Source organism: Manacus vitellinus, unplaced genomic scaffold, assembly GCF_001715985.3.
Source record: "Manacus vitellinus isolate BGI_N305 unplaced genomic scaffold, ASM171598v3 scaffold_41_pilon, whole genome shotgun sequence".
NCBI classification, from domain to species: Eukaryota; Metazoa; Chordata; class Aves; order Passeriformes; family Pipridae; genus Manacus; species Manacus vitellinus.
Genome location: NW_021940545.1, coordinates 6761486 through 6773313, shown reverse-complemented (window position 1 = coordinate 6773313; position 11828 = coordinate 6761486).

The window sequence follows — 11828 nt, the reverse complement described above, 5'->3', positions numbered from 1 at the left end:
CGGTATAATCCACCACCAGCACCGCTCTGCTGGAGGGATGGAGGGATGGAGGGATGGATGCCTCCCATCCCCATCTGGGCACCACTCTGCTGGCAGGATAGATGGCAATGGAGCAGCACGTGGCTTGTCAGGGGTCACAGGGAGGGCTGCCAGACACCCATCCCAGGGAAGGTGTGTGAGGGTCTGAGGCAGAGGCATCGCTCCCAGCTCTCCTCCTTCTGGATACCCTGGGGCCTCCCTGGCTTACTGGAAAATCCATTACTTTAGGATTAGGCTTCCATCTGATTCCCATCAAAGGCTCTGGTCACCACCTATTTGCTTAACACCAGACCTTTCAGGCACCATCAAATTTAACAGGGCTTGACAGATTCAGGATTAAACACAAAAGCCAGACAAATCCGTACTTTCACAGGAGGCCCCAGTGGATGCACCAGGACAGGCAGGATTAGGGAAAGAAAAAAAAAAGAGAAAAGGAAAGAGGAGAGAGACTCAGACAAGGTCTGGCTGGTGCTGCTTGTGCCAGGAGTGCTGCCCCTGTTCCAGCAGCCCTCTGCTCTCTCTCCTCCCCAGCTAGGATGCCGTTTGCTTCTTTCGCCCACTTTTCCCACCTTATTCCCTCTCTGGCTACTGCAACACACAGATGGAAACCAAAGCCAGTAGCAGGGCTCGAGAGCTGACAAGCCCAGCAGCAGCAGGAGCTCAGGGATTCCAGGCTACAAGGTCTAGTTTATAAACCACTCTACTCCCTTAGTCAAACAGAAGCTGGAAAGCAGCAGGTCTGATTGAATTACATATTTAATATTTAACAAGGGGTCAGGCTAGATAATCAAATAGTCCTTTTTGGCTGAAAATTAGTCCCAGGGTCAGTACAGAGCCTGCAAAGCCTCTCCTCTGCAGCAAGGGGAGTTATTTCTTTCCATTCCAGTAATGGTCACGGAAGGCTTGGGCAGAGAGCTCAGGAAAATCCAAGATGTTTTTAAAATACCGTTAGAAAAGAAACATAAAATATACTTTATCGGTAACTGAAACTTTCTTGGTGTTATAGAAACAAAGTTTCAGAATTAACAGGTCTGCTGCTGTCTTAGCTTGTTGTCTCACCCTACTCGTGGGAATATCAAAGTGGTTTGGAAGCTGTTGTAATCCAGGTCTGAACCTCCTTTTAATTTCAGGTTCAGAGACACAAAGGAACAGACGATTTGTTCTGACAGAGCGAAAGAAACTCCCCCCAGCTGCCTTGGCATGTGCTGGAAGCACCTGGATGGTTCCTCCAGCCCCCCCCCAGGCCCAGCCTGCCCTGGCTGCCCACCCTGCACCCCGAGCTGGCAGGTGAGCAGCCACCACCAGTTCTCCTGGGAACAGGAGCCCTCCTGGCGCTCCCATCCCAGCAGAGACAGCTCTGCAGAGCTGTGGTGCCCACACCAGCCCTGGCCTTGCCAGACCACAGCCCTCCCTGACATAATTTATCTGCAGCTGTAAACAAGCACGTCCATTCTGCGAACAAATTGAAGCAATGGCCAGTCACTGATAGCAATTCCCAGTAATTAAATGTGAATTAATTGATTTACCAAGCAATGCACTTACTTTATGTATGCTGTTTTTATTAGCAAACCCTAGTTGCTTAAGTAATTTCCAAGCTATATTTATTAGTGCTGTGTAAATCTGAGTAAACAAGTAATTTTTAATTGTGGGAATAATTAAAAATGACCGTGTATGTTTATTGAAGAGCACACCCAGCCAGGGCTGTGGCTGAGGAGGCTCTGTCCCTCCTGCCTGGCACCCTGGACTGTGCCACCTCCCAGTGTGGCTATCCCAGGCAGCAGTACCCCATTGCTCTGGGAAATCAGCCCCTTCCTGACAACAAAGCATCCCCTGTCAGATTTATTTCTGAACAGGACATCCCCCAGTTGGTGCAAGGACCATTCCCATGGTGTATCCCACCCTGGTGGGAGCACTACTGGCAGAGGAGCATCCTCCTCCATCCCCTGTGTCCCCACAGTCCTCCTCACCTCCCTGCCTCGCACAGAAAGACTCCAAAGGCTTTTTTGGGGGGGTCTCATGATTAAAAAATTGGCTCTGCAATGCTTTATGCATGCATCTGTTATGCTAAAATAACCCTCCTTCCTAACCATGCCCACCTGCTGTCTTTTTCAATTTTAAGTATTTCTAAGTAGCAATCAAATCAGTATAATTTGTTCTTTATCTCAGAAAAACCATTGTGAAAGAAAAATGTGACCATTATGTTACATCAGGGAAAAATACCAGCCCTTTCTTTCCAGCCTTCTCTCTGTTCTATCAGATCTCAGTCGTCATTATGCCCGTCAGATTTAATATTGCTCGAATGCTCTGAGCTTTCTTTAATCACTGCAACCTTTCTGCCATCCCCGAGCTCCCCCCCCCCTCACCAAGGTTAAGGCTTTTTTCCTTTCTTTTTTAATTCAGATACATAAATACTCGTATTATGAATGCGTTAAGGGTTTCCAGGAGACGGCTCTCGGGGTTGTTTCGGGAGCTGGCTGCTGGCAGCAGCGGCACCATCAGCTGCCTTTGTGCGGGGATGGAGGGGCCGGGCCCGGGGAACGCGGGATGTGCCAGACAGAGCCACCACCCACCGGCTGCTCCGGAGGGATCACAACAACAGCCCGGGCAAATATTGATGCTGTAGTCAATCTTGAGATTAGGACTGACTGCCGAAACACACCCAGGTCGCTGTAAAAACATTCGGCGCTGCAGATTTCAGTGAAGCCCACGGATCAGAGGGCAGCAGTAAATGATTATTTATAGACTCGCTGCAGAGGGAGGGAGGAGAGGGAGCCCATTACAGTTTGGATCAATCCCTTCACGTGCCAAGGACCGACTGTGATGCACTGGGGCAGGCTTTGGGATGGTACCTCTTTGATTTAAAGGATGGGGCAGCAGAACCTGTCATCCATTAAAAAACCCACTAATGAGTGGGGGATATTCAATCACCCAATTCCTTGCAGGTTTTTCAGCTTGAGGGATAATCCTCTACTGCTTTAGGCCCCTTTTAGTTTGCTGATTATTGAAACATCTTCCCAGATCCCCTCAGATGGTCTCTGGCCACCCTGACCCCCTGAACATTGCTCTTGGGCACAGGACTGGCAATGCTGTGCTGGAATTGAGCCCTGGTTTGATAAATGTCCTTCACATCCTTTGTATGAGACATTAGAGGAGCCTCTCCATGCACAGCAGCAGCTGGGGAACCTGCAAACACAGCCATGGCCTCTGGTAACACCTCCAACCTGTGTTATCTCCATGGACTCTTCCCAAGACACGGCCACAGGGACTGTGTCACCATCAGCACAGATGTTATGCTCCCCACATCCTGGCATGGGAGGACTCTGAGGAATTTGGCCTCTGAGAATCTTGTCCTTCAGCCTGCAGACCTCACAGCAGCTTTGGCAAGAATAGATGCTAAAAATAAATCCTGTCCTTTCCTTCCCTTTTGACTTCCCAATTGCCAGTCTAAAAACAAGAGCCATTTGCAGGAAAATCCCCCATTGCTGAGACTCCTTCTCCCCCTCCCTCTCCCAGGACACAGCACTATCACTGTTAAGTGACCTGCAAGTACATCTTCAATAGATGAGGAGAATGGCACACAAGGTTCAGATCATTAAACAGGCAGCCAGGGCTGGGGTCAAGCATTTCCATTTATGAGTGAGCTCCCCTTGCCAGCTCTTCAGTCCACGAGATCAGCTCAGCCCCCACTGCTGACCACGTCCCCCAGGCCGAGGGGCTGTGGGACCAATGTCCCTGGGCAGCCCCCCCAGCCTCCCCTCTGCCCTGCCTTCCTCCCCCAGCACACCCTGTGCTCTCCAGCCAGCTCGGCTACACTTCGCAGAGCCTGGTTTCCATAAATAAAAATTAAGCAAACACTTAACGAGCGTCATGCATATTAATACCCTCCAGGTGAAGGTTAGCGTGAGCTGTGATTGTGGCAAATCCGCATTTGATTAGATTGACTTGAAAACAGGGGAGATAAACAATGCACAAAACCCTAAAAATCACTATAATTTATTCTTTTGACCTCTGCGAGTTTCTCGGTTTTATGCAGCTTCAGCCTCCTCTGTGCACTGGGATTTTTCCCTACTCAGGGCATTTCAAAGGAGCAGGTGCTGGCACATGGAAAGTGACTTCGCTCCCCTCGGCTCTTGAGTCACTCCCCACGTGCACACGGTGCCTGCACAGCAAGTCAGACAGTTTGGCTCAGCTGGCTCATGGAAAGCTCCTTGTGGAAGCAAGAGACCTGCTACAGGTCCCTCTGCTCAGCCCAGAGCGGGATGGCAAGCTGTGGGACAAGCAGGGGGTGTTGGGGATTGCAGACCTGACGCTCGAGCTGCCTTCTCTCACAAATTGCAGTTTTATTCTGAGCCCTGGCACTGCTGGGAAGGCAGTGGGATGAGGCTGGCTTGGGAAGCAGCAGCAGGACTGCCCACAGGCCCAAGAGCCAGATCCAAGTGCCCCAAGCTGTGACCTTGGTCAGACACAGCCATGAGGCATCTTAGATACCTGCACTGAAACGAGATGATGCACATCCCAGAAGTGTCCCTTTCTCTTCCCTGACTTTAAACCAGTTTAGATGTCAGCATTGGCAATGCAGACCTGCCAGTCCCACTGACTGGAAACTCGTGGCTCACCACACAGTGAGGGGCAGAGAGGGGCAGTGAGGGGCTGAACCAGTGCAGGCTGGAGGCTTTCTGTGGGCCTGGGGTAAATCCTGTCCATCCTGTCCATCCACGATGTAAGAGCATTTCCTCCCACCCCAGGGACAAACTTTCTAACAATTCTATACCTTTGCAACATCCTTCCTACAGCCCAGGTAGTTCAACCTGGGCCCAAGCACACATCTGGGGGAGTGCAGGTGTTTTATGAGACCCCTCATGAGATGGACAAAGAAGGTCCCAGTTCCTGAGTTTTTCCCAGCACAGTAGTCACTGCTTTCCCTGCACTCTAACCCAAGCCATAAAGGACATTCCAGCTGCAGACAGAGCACCAACAGCTGCCTAACAAACCCCGGTAAAGACAACGTGGCAGGATGCAACCTGCGGCTGGAAGTTCTCCGCGGGGTCCCCGCTCCGCTGCTGAGCAAAAGGCACATTTGCTGTGGAAGACGGGCCATTGTTATTCATTCCTGTCCCGTTTGTGGTGACAGCGTTAATCACAGCAGTCTCTGGGAGAAGGATGCTAATGAAGATGTGATGCGGGCAGCGCCGTCCGCAGCCATTTCTCAATTCATTAGCATCCTGTCACTCCGAGGGGTGACCGAGGGGACCCGCGTTCCCACCTTTCACCAAAACATGACAGGATAATAAAGCAACGCTATTTTCCGTCCTGGGGAAAAGCTGAACACATTCCTTGGGCTCAGTGGTTGTTACGGTGAGTCCCTAAAACTAGGAACAAAACCCGGGAACAAAACCCCAGCACCCAACTGAGCAACAACAAAGCATCTTGGACCCCTGCTCGCCCACAGGCAGGTCCAGCAGCCCTGTTCCTCAGTGCAAGGTGCCACTATACCCGTGGCAAGGAGCAGGGAACCGCATGGAATGAGCCTGAAAATCTGTGTGGGTGTCCCAAGACAGGACAGACGGGGCAGCTGAAAGCCAGGACAGGCAGATCCCGCAGTGCCAATGCCCTCACACCCCACAGACACTGCCCTCACACCCCACAGACACTGCCCTCACACCCCACAGACGCTCTGTTCAGTGGCAAAGACACAGAGGAGGGAACAGGCAGCAGTGCACGACAGGAGAAACTCAAACCTCTGGATCTGGGGTCTGGGCCGTGCTCCACCAACCAGACAAGGGCCAATGTCCTCTAACATTTGTGCTCCACGTCGTGCCAGGTGAGCAGCACCTCTTTGGCAGGGTAGATTTATTCCAACAACTCCACATAACAAACAAGCCCATTCCACCACTGAAATCAGAGTGGGCAAACCCTGCATCCTCAGGAAAGATGGAGTGTGCCATAAGCAGCTTTAGGTTAGGAAATACAGGACTCTGAACCATCTGATGGGTGCCTGAGGTAACGTGATTATGCATCAGACAGGTTTCTAATGTAGCTGAGAGCTACGTTACACCCTGCTCTGCTGTGGGCAGGTTTCCATGCTGCTTCCATCACCATGACATCTAAACTGAATGTCTCTGCTCTGACCAGGTGCTGTGTGTTACCAGCAAATATTCAGATGAGCCGTGAAGCTCATGTAAGTACTCACTAAATCTGGGGAGACACAGTTTTGCTGATCTCTGTTCTCTTGACAGGGGCTTCATCAACCAATCAGGAATAACAGCAGCAGGCTCTGAAGCTGTGGGTAGCAAACAGCTGGCACACAGCCTTGTAAAATACACTCCGTCCACCCCCAAAAATGCCTGTCCAGCTGATTTGAGATAGAGCCATAAACCAAGCCAGAAGATGCATTTGCAGACACTGGGAAAAAGTAACCCAGTTTTCAGTCTGGGGCTTGTTTTTCACCCTTGGCAGACAGGGAGAGGAACGAGCCACATCTCCCTCACTGGGACAGAGCCAAAGCACTGGCCCTCCTCCAGTATGATCTCCTGGGAGATAACCCAAATCCCTCTTTGCATGAAGGGGTCCTGTGGAGGGCAGACCAAGCCTGCTGGAAGAGTAGCATGGGTTGGTGGGAACCTATATGTCTGCAAGCTAGAGCATTCCAGCTAGGAAAATTAAATTACACTTTTGGAAGGTGAAACAACATGCCTGTGTCTGAGTGGCAGCATCTGCTTTTAGTGAGACACTCATGAGCAGTGAGTTTGGCAGATGCCAGTGTGACAAAGCAGCCAGGAGGTCCCTGGCCATGTCAGCTTCCTGCATCCAAAAGAAATCCCATTGTCTCCCTCCCTACTAACAGCTGAAAAGGTCTGGCCAGATGCAGTCAGTGCAAAGGGCCCTGGCTCTGCAGCAGAGTGAGACGGGCACGTGCTGGCAGCGTCCGGGCAGCGCCCAGACCTCGCACTTCTCTGACTGAATTTCACTCCTCTCCCCTGGATACCTCCCGGCTTTCTCCCTGCCTCAGCTGCAGCATCATCTGAGCTGTGAACACACAGCCAGCACATCCAGCCACTGCTGCCCGAGCCCTGCCCGGAGCTGGCAGCTCTGCACAGCCATCAGTGCCTCCTGATGGCACATCGGTGTCCTGGATGAGTGGGGGCAAGGGCGAGGGACCACCACAGGGAGAGGAGGCAGAGTGAAACACAGAGAAGGTGAGCAGGGAGCAGAGGCACATCCAGAGTCAGCCCATCTAAAGACACGGCCCTGTTGAGACCCACGTGGGGCTCCCAGCCCTGCACGGAGCCATCCAGCAGTGAGAGCCACGCACAGAGCAACCTCCTGGAGCAGCTGGCCAGGAAAATGCCTTTGCCCTCCTCCCAGATGAAAGGAAGTGTTCAGTGCACACTCTGACAGTACAAACCTTTCCTGATCTGATGCTCATTCCTCTTGAGAACACTCAAAAAAAGAATAATCTTGCTCCCCATCCTCCTCCCAAAAGCTCACACAAAGACTCCGGCTCTTCTCCGTATGTTTTTTTTTAAAAAAGACCACGCACTTCCATTTAATTAAAAGTATCTACGTAGGAACGAGATTAATTAATTCTCCTTCTACCCAAGAGCCCTCTCATTGTGTTCGCTTAAATGAGGTTTTAAAATGTTGTCTCTGTGCCGCATCTCGGCCAGTTGTCTCCAGACAACACTTGGGATGTTCTTCCAGCTTGTGCTCTACCACCCTGCATCTCTTACAAGGAAATGAAGAGCGCAGGGCCAGCCCACTCCCTGCTTTGGAGGATGTTCAGAGTAAAGCTCAGGGCACACGTGGGCATCTCCAAGGATCTGCTTGCCCTCCCAACAGCCCGAACAGGAGAACAGCCCCCACACAACACCTGAAATGCCAGCAGAGAGCCCAAAGGCTGCCCAGCCCTGCTGGAGCACAGTGGAGGGAATGCAGCAGCCGGGACGGGACCTCGTGCCCAACACCACCAGTGCTGCTGCTGAGTGAGAAGCACTGGGGAAACACCACAGAGCAGCTCTGCTGCCTCCACCACCTCCCAGCACCTCCAACCCCAGCTCCAGCTTCTCTGATGCAAACCAGGAAATCAACAGCCTGAGAGATGCCACTGCCCAACCTGCCACTTCCTGGAGCCACCCACCCGTTTCTTGGTGAGGGTCAAGCACAAAGAGGGTGAAGGGTGACAGCTGACAGAACTCAGCTTTAACCACCCCAAATAAAAGGAAGGGAACAAAGCAGAAGAACAAGCTCTTGGCTTTGGAGTGGTGACCTCAAGCCATGCTGCAAGAATGACCCTGGCTATTCTGCATGAGGAACAACCCATGGTGTGTGCTCCAGTCGTGCTCTTTGCACCCAAATTCCACCTGTTGCAGAGGAAACATCTTCCTACTAATTCAGGCTGCCCGTGCCCATGGTGGGGAGCTTGACTCTTGACTTTCCCCTTCCTGATGGCCCCCAAGGTGCAGCCCTGGCAAAGCACCGTGTTTGCATCCCTCTTTCCAGAGGCAGTTCATGTTTCACCCGAATTCCCTATGATAAATCCTTATCAGAGTGCCCATGGCAAGCCTGTGGTGACTTTGTTCCCTCAGATTAGCTCTGCACAGATTAGCTCCTTGCAGTGCTTACCCAGTTCACACACAGTTCCGATAAATGTTTTGACAGATTTTCCTGACTTTGGGGGGGGGTAGTGAGGGGTAGGAGGAAGAATAAAAAGACTCTTCATCTGCCCATGCTGCAGATAGTGCTGGAGACATGAAATATTCATTGCCTTTCAACCAGGCAGGGTCAACAAGCTAGCAAGCACTTCTCTACCCCCAGATAATACATCATCACTCCTTCCCTGGCCCCGCCCTGGCAGCAGCTCCTGTGTCTTGCTTCTGCCCTGCACCATCCCAAGCCACCTGCCCTAGAAAAGCCAGGACTCCATGGAAGGATGCTGCTCCACCTGCTCCTTCCTCAGCACCCTGAGGAGGACTAGAGGCTGCAGGGGGATCTTTAAAGCCGATTTGGGATGTCCAGACAGCACTTGTGTCCTCCTGATTTGTCTCTGCAGCAAATACAGTAAATTCAGTGGATCACCTTAACCTTCGGCATTGTCTCTCCCCTGTAACTCTAATCTTTTATTCATCTCAAATCTGAAAAAAGACTTTCTAGATAGTAAAGTGACAATGAGAGCATTGGGTATATCACCTTTCAGTCAGACAGGGGGACTGTGGATGCCCTTGGTGCCACTCACAGCCTCCCACCTGCACAGGACCCTGATGCCAGACTCAGGCTGGCATTGGTAAGGATGCAGGTGCCTGAGTTCCAGCTCCACTGACACCTGAATGTCTCCCCAGGAGAGTCAGGACTGTGCAAAGAGGAGCACACAGCCTGCCTCAGACAGGGTTGTGATCTGCCTGTCCTCCCCAGACACTCTGCCTGGGGATGGAAATTTCCACCATCCCCTTTCATACACCCATTTACTCTCCACTGGATTTCTCTGCCTGCCATTAGCCTTCAGAGCTCTGATTTGTCACCCTGTCATTTGGACAAATGTTGACGGGCAGAAACAAGCAGGGCTTTCTTTCCCCCCCCCTTTTCTTTTTCCACCTTCCACACTATCCACTGCCAGTGAGAACATCAAGGGAAAAGGATGAACAACTGACCCATAAAATAAATACAGGGCTTACAGTTTCTGATAGAGATTAAATATTGTAGGAGTCATGACTAGATAAAAGCCAGTGGAAGGAAAAGCCTCAGACCTCAATAGAGCATTAAATAAAAAGAAAGCAGCACATATACACACACCCAGACACAACAAGATGTGTTGCAAGTTTTATGGAGAGCTTGATAATCTGAACTCATTTTGCTTCAAGCAGACTTGCCCTCAGGAGTGCAGCTCAAACATGGCCCTGAGGAGAACAGTAGAGGCAGAATGTGGCTCTGCCCCAGGGCTGCCAGCCTCTGTACCCAGCCACAGAGGTGCCCCCAGCCCCAGAGACACCCCCAGCAGCACTCCCAGTGCCAGACACAGTCCCCAGTCACACATGGACCAAACAGGCTGGGGCAGATGGTGTGAGCACATAAGTGGTGGTAGGTAATGGCAGCTCCTCCAGAGCTCGAGGGCTTTGATGGGCACACTTGGCACGATCCACTCCCAACCCTGCCAGTCTCAACAGGGGAAGCTGCTGGCCTAGGAGTTTCCATCGAGCATACAAAGGGTCCCACAGCCTCAGCAAACCCTGCTCCTCATATCCCATTGCTTCACTGCACAACCATTTCCTAAAGCTCTCTCATGAGCCAGCTCCTGAACCTGGAGCTTGCCAGGCCATCGCAGCTTTAATTTCCCTCCCTCAACTTGCTGGTTTTCCAAATGACACAGATCCCAGGTTTGCTTTTATCCACATGCCCAGGTGAGCAAAGCAGCACATTCCCCTGCAACACAGCCTTGGGCAAACACAGCATCCACACAACTGCAGGTACCTGACAACGGGGGGCAACTCCCCCCAGTTTCACCTACCCCCTTACACCCAAACCCACCCACCGAGACCCCCTTACCTGCAGAGCCCAGTCCTCATGTCTGTCCCTCGCTGGTGGCCAGTGCTGGTCTGGTGTGGGCTGAGCACAAAGTACCCACAGGTGTGGGCTGAGCACAAAGTACCCACAGGTGTGGGTGGGAATTGGCCACAGCTGGGCAGGGGCGGGGCAGGGGGGCACCACAGGGTACCCCACTGCTCCAGCCTGCCCAGAGGGGGGAGGACCAGGAACTGTCCTAGCATCCACCTAAATCCTGATCCCTGTTTTCCTCCCTTTGTACCATTCCTCTTGGTTTGCCTTAAGCACATGCTTTCCAGGTACAAAGCCACGGCTGCAGAGGAGCACAGCTCCAATGCTGTGCAGTTCTGCCTAAAGTACCCCAAGTTTTAATGCTCACAAGCACAGGAACCTGCACTCCTGGCAGGGTGCACTGAACACTTGCAGACAAATCTGTGAAGTTTTGGGTTTGCTCCAAAGCAGCCTGTTAACTGTGGCACTGCCTGGGCTGCTGCCCCTCTGCCATCCCAGGCCCAGTGCACCCCGACTCTCCAGCCAAGCAATCAGGCAAACACCAGTCAGAGCTAAAGTGGCAGCACAGGGAGAATTGGAGCCACGCTCGGCAGCAAATTAGACATTTAAAAACTGAGGAGAGTGACTGGTGAAGATTAAATGTGTTATAGATTTGCTGGAGGAGAGGCGAGAGAAGCAAAGGTGGATCATTGACACCCCTCAGGCAACTGGGTGAAGATTTGTTTATGTGCTGGTGCGTAATCAAGTGGGAATGAATGCAAGACACGGGGCCTTAATTTTTCATTTGCAATCAAGGCCACGTACACACCTTTTCTTAGTCACAGAAAAACACTGCCACGCTCCCTGTCCCTGCTCAGCAGCATTACCCAGAGAAGGGACAATTACCAGGAATAATCGGGCTGATTGAGGACGGGAGCACTGGGGGAGGGAACACTCCGGGGTTGCACAGGGAAAGGCTGCCTGGCCAGTGGGTGTGGGAAAGAGCCTGGATCCTGGCAGGTCCCGGTCACTGCTGGAGCAATGCTCCAGGCACCATGTCCCCCCCGGCTGGGAGCAGGTTACCTTTGGTGGGACACACGTTAGCTGTTTGGGAGCATCACCTGCATGGGAACATGGGGCTGGATGAGGTCCCTGGGGTGCTGTGACTGGGCTGGAGCTTGTTCCCGTTTTAAGAGGCTGTTTTTTGATGCTGGGGAAAAAAAAGAAATCATCAGAGGCCGTGTGAAATCTCACACTTGACCTGT